We start from the raw sequence: 6,339 nt of genomic DNA on the forward strand, positions 1-6,339 counted from the left end.
TATCCATGCAATTCATGGTTTTACAAATTTGCAGTTTCAAATATTTACAGCCCCAGGCCTATCAGCCTACACAGCCGATGTGTGCCCTTTATGAACACACCCAGGTTTTCTCCAACAATGTCCCTGTTCATTTCAACAGAGAAAAGAACCTTCCACAGATGTTCATCTCGCTTTGTTCATGGTTTGGTACAAAACTGAGAATCGATCTCTCTCTCTCTCTCTCTCCCCACCTCCTTCAACCAGAGGAATAAAACAGAATGTAAGATCATAAATACATCATTGTGTTTCAAAATCACCCTGGAGGAGGCAGAGGGGTCAGGAAACTTGTCAAAATCAGCTTCCCAGGCCTCAGAAATGACATGACCATTGATCTGAGGTAGAAGCCCAAGAAGCTCTTGGTGTTTTGTTTTGTTTTTTTTTGTTTTTTTGTTTGTTTTGTTTTGTTTTTTTACAAGCCCTCCCAACTAATTATGATGCCTGTTTTCCGAAAATTGTACTTCGACGTGCTGCCCTAAAGCAGAAAGCTAGAGAATGTAAAACATCTACTGGACACATGAATCTAAAATACTTAAAAAACAGATTTAATTTTCTTTTCTCAACTTAAGAGTCATATCCCTTCGTTATTCCTTTACGTAACAAGCTCGTAGGTAAATTCACTGTGTTCTTTGATGTGCAGAATTTTCCACAAAAACATCAAGTCAAGAACATCTATGCAACCAACCCGAGCAGCCTCGAAAGCAAGTAGGACAGCTTGTCTGTCCTCAGTTCACTTCCCACTAGAGCCCTTCCTAAACACAATGTTTACATGATGGGGAAATGTAACAAATGATCTTGGTAAATCTTTCTAGTGCTCCAAGGTTAAGTGAGTCACTTATTTATCACATTGAAGGGGGGGTTGGGGAACAGTTGAGGTCACTGAAACAATGGGTGATTTATCCAGGTATTTAAATCTAACCTTCCCACAGCCATCATTTTATAAGAAATACCTTGAAATTAGTTGATAGGTAACTAGTTATTCAAAAGGCTAATCAGTGAAACGTCCTCCATCATAACATCAAGATTAGAGTGTTTGTTCTCTACATATCAGCTCTTAGGTGCCGCTTTTTTTGGCAGCAACAACTATACTACAGTACGAGAAACATCAGTGTTTTGTTTTGTTTTGTTTTTTATCCGATACTACAGTTGCATTTGCCTTAAAATCGATTCATTCTCTTCAATCTTCTTCCAGGGAAGAAAAATCGGGAGAATTTCGTGAGAGGCCCTCATTACTTACCTAAGGTGTCACAACTGAAAATCAAATTTACTTTTTATGTGCTTCAAACGATGCTTTTGAAACACATGGAGGATACACAAGTAAGCCAAGTGGTTTTGACCTGAGGAGTGGTTCTTTTCCACTTATCCATTCTCCTGCCACTTTCAAATCTCATCAGGCAACCACAGAAAATGATCTCATGTCCAAGTGGGAAAGGGTTAGGACAAGATAGGATTGCCAAAGAAAACCTTCACAAATTTTCAAAAACACAGAAAGTACATAATAAGTACATGCATTTTGATACAGGTTAAAAGAGAAATATTCATTTTATTCTTATCACTCACATAAAAATATTGACCTTCAATGCCTCCATGGTATTGAGAACGGTAAAAAAATATATATTCTCTTTAATTATGTCAACGATTCTATAGCTTATTGATAGCATTGAGATGCCTTTTGAGTATGTACTTTTATTCCTCAGGGTCATTTCTAGCTCATATGGTGCCTTTGTGTGAATTAGAAAAAGGCACTCATTCCCCAAGACACGTTACTTCCGTGTGTCAGAAAATTGTGATGATATATTGATTTTGTTGGAACAAGACACTTCGTCGCATCTGCAAGAAAAATGGAGATAGTAACTATCAAATCTATGTTGCGGGTGATGTGAATCACGTCCCCTTAGTGGCGGTACCCTTGTGCAGTGATCAAGGGCACAACCCCATAGACAGCTCTTCCTTCTGTCCCCCCTCACTCTCCAGCTTCTCCATTTGCCAGCCAGCCCAAATGGTCCTGCGAGTCCTACTGACATGACATCCCAGCGAACTGCTCTCCCAAAGAGCACCCCTGATACTCTTCTTGCCAAATTCAAATCTACCTTCTTGGGATTCTCTCCTCCTACTCTCAATCCTGATTTCTCTTTGTCCCTTTCCTACTAGCAATTCCTGTTCTGCTTCTGTTTTTGGTGGGCTCTGTTCTGAGGCTCTGGTTCTGAGTAATCTGGGCAATATTCCTTCCCTGAGATAGAATGTCCTTTGGAGCTAAGGCATTTTTCTGGGTGGAAGCTCAAAGGGCTTCCATACAACTTAATCTGCTCCACTTCACTGTTTCCCATATATTCCAGGAAATACTTATCTTCCTGCAAAACTTGGAGCACAGGCCTCTAGATGCAGTAACAAGACAATAACCCGTGACTTGGGCCATGAGATGTTCTATCGCACATGTAGAAGCCCATGGCTTGTCCAGGAAAAGGATCTGGAAGTTCAGACTCCACAGCAACCAAGGAGACTTCTGGCAGAGGACCACAGCCCTCTGCCCCTGGCCTCCACCCTTCTGCAGCACGCTGAAGTTCACGACGGTTCTTCACCAAGCCTACGATTCAATAGTCATCCAGTAGGATGAGGAACAAAGACATTCATCACAGCCCTGTAAGCTGTATGGGTAGCTAAGGTGTCTCTCCACAGGCTAGGGAGAGTCCCATGTTTAAGACAGACCATCATGACCTACCAGGCTAGGGGAAGATCGTGTTCCTGGATGACCTTCTAATATGGCCCATGACCTGCCTCCAGCTCCTGAGTGAACACTCTCCGTATGCAGAATGTGGGAAAAGCATTTAGTGCCTCTCTTCAAAGAAAACCTCCTCTCTGCTAACAGGGGTTAGTAATACGCTAGTGTGGAAAACATACTCCTCTCTCCCCTCTTCTCTCTCCTTCTCCCACCTTTAAATATCTAAGACAACGTCTCTTGAACTTATTGGCTTCTTTCCCTGGCTAGTCCAGAAAGAGGCAGCCATTTCAAAACCCATGGTGGCCAAAGAAGTCTTCCAGCATCTGAGTGCCCATTCCATTTGCCTTGTATCCCACATTATCCTCATTATTTGTGAATAAAACATATCCCACCAATAGGAGGAAAAATGTTTTGTTTTTCTATAAGTGCACTTTTCCTCCAACCATCTCAGGTACTAAAAATGAAGAAACATTGACCTGAAAATGTTAAAGCACCTTCAAGAACCAAGTAGATGTTTTTTCCCTTTCTCGGCCAATATGATGGGGGCAAGGTTTGACACTTCCAACCAAGTCTAAAATTACAATAGTGAAAAAAAAAAAAAAAAAACAGTCACCTTAGTGGCCACTGGCCTGACAGGAGTCTGGTTGAACCTTATGGGAAACTCTTCCAAGATAGGAATTAGATGCTTCAGAATTTGTTGGAACGTGGTCAGCAGAAAAATAAAATTTTAAAACCTGGTTTACTTGCCTGAAGGACCTCCATGAGGTAGACTCTACACAGGAAACAATTCCATCTTCCAGAGTGAATATTCACTCATTTTCTTTTCCAGCCAGGAGTTTGTAAGAAGCCAGCAGGCAATGCAGTCATGTGGTAATGTCCTTCCCACTGCCAAGATGGATTAATGCTGGGAGAGCTTACAACTGGTGAGTAATCAGTAGTGCTTGCAGACCCTCCAAGATCCCCAAGGTGTGATTATTTTCCTACGTAGATTTCTGTCATCATCCTCCAAAGGGTGCTTTGTCATTTCCTTTACTCTTCCTTCACTGGACTCTCAAGCCCATGTTACAAGGGCCACATAGTTTCCAAGTCATTGCCAATCTCCTTCTTGAACCCAGTTGGTGACCACTTTAGAGACACTGCTAACATGTGAAAGCTCTATTAACAAAATTATACCAGTTTTTTTTTTTAAATGATTCTGGAAAGGTATGAACAGTTGTTTATTAAAATAAGATTTAGAACTAAGATTTAGAACCTATCCTCCAGGCCCACTGATTTGGCTTATTATGTGCCTTACCTAATCCTCAGGTTAATATTAAGGTGTCACAGACCTATTAAGATCTCAGACTATGAATACAAATTGAAACAACAACACTGCGGCGCCCCGGGTGGCTCGGTTGGTTGAGCATCCAATTCTTGATTTGGGCTCAGGTCATGATCTCAGGGTTCTGAGACGGAACCCTGTGCCAGGCTCCCTGCTCAACAGGGAGTCTGCTTGGCATGCTCTTTCCCTCTGCCCCTCCCTCTGATTGCGTGCATACCATCTCTGTCTCTCTTTCTCTCTAAATTTAATACATTTTTTAAAAAGAAAAAATGACCCCAATTATATAAGACATGAGTTTTCAAATTAACTGCTCTTTGCATATTTTAGCATTTATTCATCATTCATTCCTGAGCTTCTCTGACCATCACTTCACTCTTTGACTTGCACTCAACTCCACTCTGGGACTGAAGAGGCCTCTGAAATGGGAAGTCTCACATCAAAAGAACTCACATTCCACAAACAGACATGTTCAAGTTCTGTCTCTGCCACCAACCAGTTGGGACTTCTTAGACGATTCACCTAAACACTCAGAGCTTTTTTTTTTTTTTTTAATGCTCTGAGCTTTGGTTTCCTCATCTGTAAACTGGACACCTGGTTTACCTCAAAAGATCATTGTGAGGGATTAAATCAGCTCGTTCTTGTAAAGTGTTTAGCACAGAGCCCAAAAAACCACAATAGCATTTGTGTTACCAATTATTACTGATATTACCTCCTTCAGTCAAAGCTTACCTAGCTTAGAACCCTTGTCTAATTGTGACTTTTAGGCGGCTGTAAGCTTGAACTCACAGTTCCTGCCTATGGTGAGAGCCAGAATCAGGTCAGGGGGTGCTCAGCAGGGCTGTGCAGCTCCCCTGGATCCTCCTGTTACCATCGCTCTCCACTGATGGTTCCTTGACCCGAGCCCACCACCCTTACTCGGGGTTTAGGGACCTGCAACCTTTGCTTCCTAGTCACTCAGGAGGTGGGTACTTTGGTCTGTCCTCCTCCCAGATCCCTTCAGCTGAGTCCCAAATCTTCAGGTCACATCTAACACTAAGTATAATTCTGGCAAACTGGGCTAAACGTATCTCCAGAGCCTCATGATCAGCAACTCCAGCCCCCGACACACAGTATTGCCCTTGATGCACAACAGCCCGAGCCCTAAACCGGCGGGCCCTGCCTCTGCTGAGGTCGGAATCCCTCAAGTTTTGGAAAAACACCCATGTCTGCCCCAATCCCGACCCTGGAAGCCTGTATTTTTAAGTTGCCTGGGTAGTTCTGGTGATAACCCCAGCCTGAGAAGCTCTGACTTTAGCAACTATCCAACATCCTTCTCTCTTCTTCCCATGTCTTGGAACTGGGTTATCTCTTCTGAACTCCAGAAACCTGCCGCTGTTTCTCCTAACCCGCGTTGGCTGTTGACTCTGGTTACTACGAATTCCAAAACAGGTCACAGGAACTCAAGCTGCTGATTAAGGCTTGGGAACCTTGCCCCCACGTCCCAGCCCCCTGGGCCCAAGAGACAGAAAGGATGCCACACGCCAGCCCAAGAAATATAAATAAGCAAGGGAGCACCGCGGTTGGGGAACATGGATGTGACTTCGAAGGATTTAAAGGCCTGAGACGCCAATGGTGATGGAAGATTCAGGAAAGAAAAAAAAAAGAAGTCCCTTCTCCTTGCCAAGGCAGTCGAACATGATGCAGAGCATCCTGGGGAAGCTCATGAAACGACCCTAATGAGACCTCTGTTTTGTAAGAGAAAGTAAAAAAAGAAAGAGAAGAGCCTGTGAGAAGCCTTGATGCGGTTAAAACCCATCCCTGTAGGGCACCTGGTCGGGGCTACTTCTGGGCGATGCCAGCCGGGCAGGGCCCCCCCCCCCCCCCCCCCCGGGTCTGGGTCCGGGGCTCCTCCCCCCACCCCTTCCAGGGCTCCCTCCGGGTCCGGGGCTCCCCACCATCCCCCCACCCCCCACCCCTCCGGCTCCAGGGCTCCCTCCCCCCTCACCCCACCCCCTCTAAGACTCCTCCCCACACCCCCACCCCCTCCAGGTCCGGGGTTCCTCCTCGCTCCTACCCCCTCCGGGGCTCCCTCTCCCCTCCCCCCTCCGGGGCTCCTCCCCCTCCCCCCCAGCCCCCTCCCCCCCTCCAGGTCCGGCCCCCCCCCTCGCCCCCGCCGGGCTCTGCTCAGCAGGTGGCGGACGGGCCGCTGGGGCTGCGCCCCCTGACCCCGCACTGTCCCCTCGGGCGCCCCCCTCCTCCCCTGCAGGCCCGGCCCCCGCGGCCG

The sequence above is a fragment of the Vulpes lagopus genome, chromosome 8 (assembly GCF_018345385.1).
Source record: "Vulpes lagopus strain Blue_001 chromosome 8, ASM1834538v1, whole genome shotgun sequence".
Taxonomy (NCBI): Eukaryota; Metazoa; Chordata; class Mammalia; order Carnivora; family Canidae; genus Vulpes; species Vulpes lagopus.